Genomic DNA, 8,805 nt, shown 5'->3' on the forward strand with positions numbered 1-8,805 from the left:
AGACTATAAATGATAATTGTTTGAAGTTTTGGTGTGATAAGCTTGAAAAGATTTTGAAGTCCGATAGGGATTTTGACATTGATGGGTAGGAGATATTCCAAGTTACAAATTATTAGACATATTTACTAAAGAAACCTAAAAAAATGATTGAAGTGTTAAACTTTATAAAATATTAAAAATGATGGACTGGTATTTTTCGAATATATGAATTGCTTATAGAATAATATTTACTATACTAGTGCTAGTTGCATCTATCGATTGGAGATTCTCAAAGTTGAAATTGATAAAACATATAATAAATCTAACAATGTCATAAGAAAGATTAAATGAATTGGCCATGGTGTATATTGAAAAAAAAAATTAAATTAGATTGATTGATTGTAATAGTATAATTGTTGTTTTCTATCATGCGCTTTAGAATAATTTTACTTTAGACATTTGAAAGTTTTTTATATTATTTTTGTAACTTTAAATAATTTTATTTAATAAAATTTTTAATTTAAATCATATTGAATGTAATAGTACAATTGTTGATTTTCTACAAAAAAAAAAAAAAAAAATTAGAGTAAATTAAAGATTGAACCCCAACCTTGACGGCTCCCACCGTCCCACCCCTAAAACTTTGTGAGGGAGGTAAATCGCGCGATGTACCCCAACAGGTCAGAGAACAAGAGCTGCCTATACATTGCACCTACAAGGAGTCCGATTTCACGTCTCAGAAATCGAACTCCCACATTGTAGCTGCCCACAAGGTGTGAGATAATCTCACTCTTGTCCTTTACACCACTGGGCTATGTTTCGGGGGGCAAAACTTAGAGTAAATTAGTTGGAGGGGTAGTTGATACAGTCTATATATATGGTTGGTTACAGGATGTAAATTAGCTTAATTACAGGCATTAGTACTTAATTATAGGAATTCTTATTTTGAATACCTTCATAATGTAGGCCTCACAATCTGTATTTATATATGTATTCTTTTCTATGAATGAGATTTAAAGATTATTTTTCTCTCTTATTATCATGGTATCAGAGTTGTACCTATAGAATATCTGAATCTTTAATTTCTTGGTTGAATTCCTTGTTGAGGTGTTCAAGATTTAGGTCACTTCTCATTTTCCTTTGGGTCCGTCAAGTTCCTTTTTTGGTGACAACTTCGTTGAGCCAATAGATTTCTTGATTTTTCGTAGCTTTTGTTTGCAGAATTCTAGGTCGATCGACCTCTGATCGACGCCTTTAGCACAACTCTGTTCTTGTTAGTCGGAGACTGAGATTCTCTAGCATCAACAGTGTATGCAAAACATCCTTGACATCCCACGTTTTAGGCGAACGGTGGGCTATACGTCTCCGGCATCTCGTGCTTTCGACGTCTCTGTGGTAATCGACCGACTCTCTTTGGGCTCCTGTCTCTGGTGGATTTGTGATCCGTGGCCCAATTATTTGTGTGGACTGAGTTATTTAAGGTCTATTTATTTGAAATGGGATGTTTCACGTGTGTTCGGTTGTTTGAGCTGATTATTTCGGGCTATTTTTTGTCAAATTTGAGACTTTTTTGTTGGTTTGGCAACGTCTTTGATTTGTTATTTGAATCATGTGGTTTTTATCTATGGCTAATAAGCAGAAGAATTTAGTTATGACTAATGTCACTCCAAGATGTCAAAAATCATAGAGCATAAATCGGTTGGTCCATATTATTTAGATTGGTTTAAGACGATTCGGATTTATCTGCAGAGTATTTCTATGGACAATCATCTTACTGAAAATCCACCAATGGATAATACTCACCAGACATGGCTAAGTGATGATGCCCGATTATTCTTACAAATTCATAATTTCATTGTCACGAAGATGGTCAACCTAATGAATCACTGTGAGTATATTAAGGAATTAATGGAATATTTGGAATTTATGTGTTCTGGAAAAGGGAATGTGTCACGTATTTATGAAGTCTGTAAGGGTTTTTACCATCTTGAACAATAAGATCAGTCTCTTCGGACTTATTTTATGAATTTCAAAAAGATCTACGAAGAACTGAATACCTTGTCATCCTTTAGTCCAGATGTGAAAGTTCAGCAAACTCAGTGGTAGCAAATGGCTGTAATGAGTTTTTTAGTTAGTCTTAATTCTTAGTTCAAGACTGCTAAATCCTATATTCTCTCCAGTGCTGAGATTTTATCTCTGCAAGAAATCTTTACTAGAGTACTTTATACTAGGGATGTCAAAAGGGCTGAGTCGCTCGTCGGCTCGACCACTCGGCTCGTGGGCGACTCAAGCTCGTAACATCACGAGTCTGAGCGTGAGCCGAGCGGGCCTCATTGGGAAGCGAGCCGAGTTGAAGACGATGCCCACGAGCGGCTCGTTATTTATAGTGACCAAAACAGTCACTTTTTCAATGACCAAACGATCACTGAATTTTTTTTTCCTTTCTACTATAAATACCCTTAAATCCCCTCTTTTTCATATCAATTATTCAATCACTACTTCAACTCTCTCAAGTCTCAACTCTCTTTTATTATATCAATTATCGAATTTTTACTCTCTTGTGCTGTAAAATATACAATATCGATTTAATTTTTACAGTTTATTAGTTAGAATTTCAATTCATCAAATTCTCAATTTTCACAATCTCACTACGTTTATATTTTTCTAGTTATTATATTTGGATTTCATCATAAACAATCAAACAAATGGATCAACGCTCATTTGTTGAGAGCTTATTCAATACGGGATGTGGGCCATATCATGGTGAATCACCTAGGACGCCGCAAAGTCAATTTTCAAATGAATTTTTCGGTCTAAATGACATACCCGTACCTGAAGATGTTCACATTCACGGTCAGGGAAGCCACAATCCAATTGATTTGGATGATATTAATGTTCTCGAAGTAGAACATGAGGACGAAAATGTCGAATTAAACATCCCAAATGTGAGGGAAAAGCGAAAGGGCAAAATACAAGCAAAATGTTGGGATCACTTTAAGTTGATTTCAACGGAAAAATTTGTCGATGGCCTTACAGAATCTAAAGCAGTATGTAAATACTGTTAACAAAGATTGGCATGACAAAAAGGAATTGGTACCACCCATCTCAACCGCTACTACAAAGCATGTGCGGCCAAACATGGACTTCTTCCAGCTGGTCAAACACAATTGCAATTTGTCGGTCCAAGCGTCCGTTCTACGACTTCACCCCTATCAACGTGGGTGTATTCGGAGGACAATACTCGAATCGAAATGGTGAAATTTGTTGTCGCCACTGAGTTGACTCTGGTTATTGCAGACAACCAACACTTCGTCTCGTTTGTAAAAGAATATCTGCAACTAAGATACGTTGGGGTAAATCGAAACACTCTTCGTGCCGATACAATACAATATTTCAATAATTCAAAATAAAAATTAATTATGGATTTGCAACAATATGAAGGTGTTATATCTTTAATTTCTGATATATGAGAAGGGGTTAATAAAAGAGCAAATATAGTTGCAACGGCACACTATATAGACCTACTTTGGTGCATGCATAATAAAATTATTACTTTTAGAATTATTAATTTTCCTCATAATGTTAATAATATATATAATGCTATTATCAGTATTGTTAGAGAATATAATTGCGAGACTAAAATTCGGTCTTTTATTTTTGATAATGCTAGTGTTAATAAGGTAGTCGTCGATAAATTGTGTAGGATACTTCAACCTGATTTTGGTAGGTATTTGTTTCATATTTTTTGTGTGTGTCATATCTTGAATTTAATTATGCAAGATGACTTAAAATATATAAATGATGAACTTCAAAAGATTAGGAATGCATTAGTATATATTACGATCTCTCTTAATAGAAAACAAGCATTTTAAGATTTTTGTGCCGAACTAGGGATGACGACTGCTAAAACATTTGTTAGCGACACAGGCCATAGATGGAACTCTACTTACTTGCTATTAAAGTCATGTGAAGATTTCGAAAATTTAATAATTGATTTTTATGATAATAGATTCGTTAAAAGTGATGACGATGGTATGTTAAATGAATCCAATTGAGTTTTAGCTTTGAAAGTTAAATGATTTTTGACATCTTTTTATGAAATCACAAAGATTTTATTCGACGTTTATTATCCCACAAGCTGTATGGTACTTGAACGCCTTTATATAATTGCAAGAACATTCCATAAATATAAAAATGATCCTGTTTTTAGTAAAATTATAATTGCTATGGAATTAAAGTTTAGAAAATATTGGGAAGAATTGCCTATATTATTTCCTTTAGCATGCGCAATGGACCCCCGATATAATATTTCAGGAACTAAATATGTAATTGATCAAATCAATAAAACCTTAATACTTGATACACCTACCACCTATAAGAATTTAGAGTAAACATTATGTGGAATGTATGATTTATATGCGAAAAGAATGGGTGTGAATATTAGTCGGGTACCCTCTGCACCTACTCATTCGACTGAAATTGAAGAAGATGATGCCGAAATAATGAATTTATTTCAAGGATTAATACATCTAGATATGATGCAACTGCAATGTTTTCATCTAGTGCCATGTCGTCTACATTTGCATCTCATCAAACATCGGCTGAAACTCAAAATGCGATACTTGTCGAATTAATTGATTACTTCAATCATAATATACCAACAATTAAAGTTCAGAAGAAGTAATTGAATTCTGGCGAAAGCATGAAAGACGTTGGTTAATTGTTTTTGCAATTGCCAAAGATCTGCTGACACCTCCCGTTAGTACTGTTACTTTGAAGTCTGCTTTTAGTGCAGGTAAAAAGGTTTTGACCGATATCAGGAGCCGACTGAAAGAAGATATTTTGGAAGCATTAATGTGCGTGAAAGATTGACAGGACACTCATTTTCGACTATAAGATAAATACGCTGAAATTGATGTCATCAGGTAAGTAATATTTGATTTAATTATATTAATCAAAATTTTCTTATTTTTTAATCGTTAAACTTAATTTTTTTTTAAAAATTGTACACTTATAATAAGTTGTTCGTATACAATTTTTAACTCCACCTACTTAAAATTGATGTAGCTGGTCCCAAGCCTAGATAAGGGAGGAGGATTTACAGTTTATCTACTTTAAAAAGAAATAAAAAAATATAATTTTTGTAAATGTATTTCAAAATATAATTCGTTTTCATTATATAAATATTTTATACTATATAAAAACTATTACAATATGATATAAATAAAAAAATAAAAAGTGTCTTTATTAAATTATTTGCATTTTTTTAACACTTTTTATTTTTTTTAAAAAGCGTTTTCGTTACATTATTTGTGTTTTTCTCTATTTAAAGAAAAAAAGACGAGCTCACGAGCCAAAGCTCGGCTCGGCCCACGAGCTCGTGGGTCGAGCTCAACGATCCGAGCCTTCAACGAGCCACAAGCTCGGCTGGCCACGAGCGCGAGCCGAGCTCATGAGCCGGCTTGGCCCATTGCCACCACTACTTTGCACCGATACTAGTACTTCTGTTACTTCATATGTTCAGTCTTCTAGTGCTCTTATCGATCACAGTAGTAGAGGCGATACAAGAGTGGGAGCATAAGTAGTCAGGTTAATCGAAGTCAGAATGAAGGGGAGTTGTATGCTATTACTGTCATAAGCCGGGACATACCAAATACTCGAGCCAAAAATTAACAATAAGTCTTAGAAGTCTCACTCAGCCCATGTTGCATGTACCAATACTACACCCATCTTATCCTCTAAGCGGACCATTACCATTTCTACAGATGAATTTGCTAAATTCACTCAGTACTAAGAAGCATTGAAAAATTCATTTCACTCTATCTCTACCATTATTGAGACTGGTAAACTTAATACATGTCTTCTCTCCTCATCCTCAAAATGGGTCATTGATTATGGTGCCACAGATCATATGACAGGTAATCCTAGTATCTTTTCCACTTTTCAATCACATACATCTGCTTCCAATGTTACTTTAGTTGATGATTCTACTTCTTCTATTCTCGATTTTGGCACTATTAACTCAACTCTATTAATTTCCTTATCCACTATCTTAAATCTACCATAATTTTCTTTCAATTTAATGTATGTTAGCAAACTTACTCAAACCTTAAATTGTTGTGTCTTATTTTTTCCTAATTACCGTATTTCTCGGGATCTTATGACGAAAAAGACTATTGAAAAATGACATGAATCAGCGGTCTCTATATTCTGAATACCCAGGTGCCCAAGTCAATTGCATTTTCAGGTGTTTTAACTCCATTTGAAGTACGTTGTCGGTTAGGATGTCCATCTTTATCTTTGTTGAAGAAATTATGTTCCCCATTTCAAAATTTATCATCTTTAGATTGTAAGTCGTGTTAGTTTGCGAAACATCATCGTCTGCCCTCAATTCCATGAGTTAATAAAAGAGATAGTTTTCCTTTTGAGTTAGTTCATTCAGATGTTTGGGGTCCTTGTCATGTTGTGTCCAAAACTGGATTTCAATATTTTGTTACATTTGTTGATGATTTTTCTCGTGTGACTTGGCTTTAATTAATGAAGAATCGTTCTGAATTATTTTCTCATTTTCGTGTCTTTTGTACGGAGAGTAAAACACAGTTTAATGTTTTGTACATACACTGAGAAATGATAATGCCAAAGAATATTTTTTCGATTCTTTTCAGACTTGCATGCTTCATAATGGCATTCTTCATCAATCCTCGTGTGTTGACACCTTCTCTCAGAATCGTGTGGATGAAAGAAAAATAGACATTTTCTTGAGACAGTCTGGGCACTCCTATTTCAAATGCATGTTCCTAAACAATTTTAGATTGATACAGTCTTCACAACCTTTTTTTGATTAATCAAAAGCCTTCGTCCATTCTTCATGGTGTAGTCTCAGTTTCCCTACTAAACCCTTGTTTTCCATTAAGCATAAAATATTTGTTAGTACTTGTTAGGCTCGTGATGTTCATCCACAGGTAACTAAATTAGATCCAAAATCCTTAAAATGTATATTTTTGGGTAACTATCGTCTACAAAAAGGGCATCGATACTACCGTCCAAGTCTTAGCAAATATCTTATGTCAACTGATGTTACATTTCAAGAACATATTCATTTCTTTCCCACTTCTTATACTTCTTTCAGTAAGGAGGATGATGATGATCTATTGGTTTATCATGTCACTTATCAGTCAACTAATGTTGCTCCTCTACCTATTGCTCCACCACCACCACCACCAACTATTCGCCATGTGTTTTCCAGACGCGTGACCCTCCTTATGCATGTCCCGCACCTCTTTCTTTCTCGGCATCAGATCCAGTGTCCAGTGATCTTGATCTACCTATTACTCTACGCAAAGGTAAATTTCAGTGCACTTATCATATTTCATCTTTTGTTTCTTATGATCACTAGTCTTTTTCTTATTGTTCTTTTGTTGCTTCCTTTGACTCCATGACTCTTCCGAAAAGTTTTCATGAAGCCTTATCTTATCCTTGTTAGCGTGATGCTATGTCGAGGAGATGAATGCTTTGGATGCTAATGGTACTTGAGATTTAGTGAATTTACCTGTAGGGAAAAAGGCTATTGGATGTAAGTGGATATTTACAGTCAAAGTCAATCCTGATATCTCGGTGAATAGGCTTAAAGCCCGTCTCGTGGCTAAAGGCTACGCTCAGTCTTATGGTGTGGATTACTCTGGCACTTTCTTTCCTGTAGCGAAATTAATGTCTGTTCGCTTGTTCATTTCTATAGCAGCTACACATAATTGGCCTTTACATCAATTAGACATCAAAAATGCTTTCTTACATGTGTTTGTTGCTCAGGGAGAGTATGGAAAAGTGTGTCATTTTCGAAAGTCCTTATATGGTTTGAAACAGAGTCCACAAGCATGGTTTGGAAAATTCAATCAGGCAGTGGAAAAGTTTGGAATGCAGAAAAGCAAATTTGATCACTCAGTCGTCTACAAACATTCTGAATCCGGCATTATTCTCCTTTTTGTGTATGTTGATGATATTGTTATTACTAGCAGTGATACTATAGGAATTTCATCCCCGAAGTCCTTCATTCACACCCAATTTCACACGAAAGACTTAGGGGTGTTGAAGTATTTATTAGGAGTTGAGGTGACAAAAAGTAAGAAAGGCATCTTCTTATCTCAGAGAAAATATGTACTTGACTCATTAACTAAGACAGAAAAGTTGAGAGCTAAGCCAAACGGTGCTCCAATGCTTCCTAATTTGTAACTTACCAATGATGGTGACTTATTTAAAGATCCTGAGAAGTATAAAAGACTGATTGAAAAATTGAACTACCTTACAGTAACATGTTTGGATATTGCGTATTCTATCATCATTATAAGTTAATTCATGTCTTTCCCAATAGTTCACCATTGGGAAACTTTAGAACAGATCCTGTGTTATTTAAAGACAGCTCCTTGACGTGGGATATTGTATAGAAATCATGGACATACACACATCAAACGCTTCTCAGATGCAGATTGGGCAGGTTCTAAGATTAATCGAAAATCCACTACAGGCTATTGTGTTTTTATTGGAGGAAATTTGGTCTCGTGGAAAAGTAAGAAACAAAATGTTGCGTCTCGATCCAGTGCAAAATCAAAATAAAGAGCTATAGCACAATCTATGTGTAAGATAATGTGGATATATCAACTCTTAACTGAAATTGGTCTTAAGGCTTCAATACTAGCAAAGTTGTGGTAAGACAATCAAGTTGCTCTTCATATTGCTTCTACTCCTGTGTTTCATGAACGAATGACACATATTGAGTTTGACTGTCATTTTGTTCGTGAGAATGTGTAGCAAAACTTAATCTCTACAAGATAT

The sequence above is a fragment of the Olea europaea genome, unplaced genomic scaffold, assembly GCF_002742605.1.
Source record: "Olea europaea var. sylvestris unplaced genomic scaffold, O_europaea_v1 scaffold355, whole genome shotgun sequence".
In the NCBI taxonomy this organism is placed as follows: domain Eukaryota; kingdom Viridiplantae; phylum Streptophyta; class Magnoliopsida; order Lamiales; family Oleaceae; genus Olea; species Olea europaea.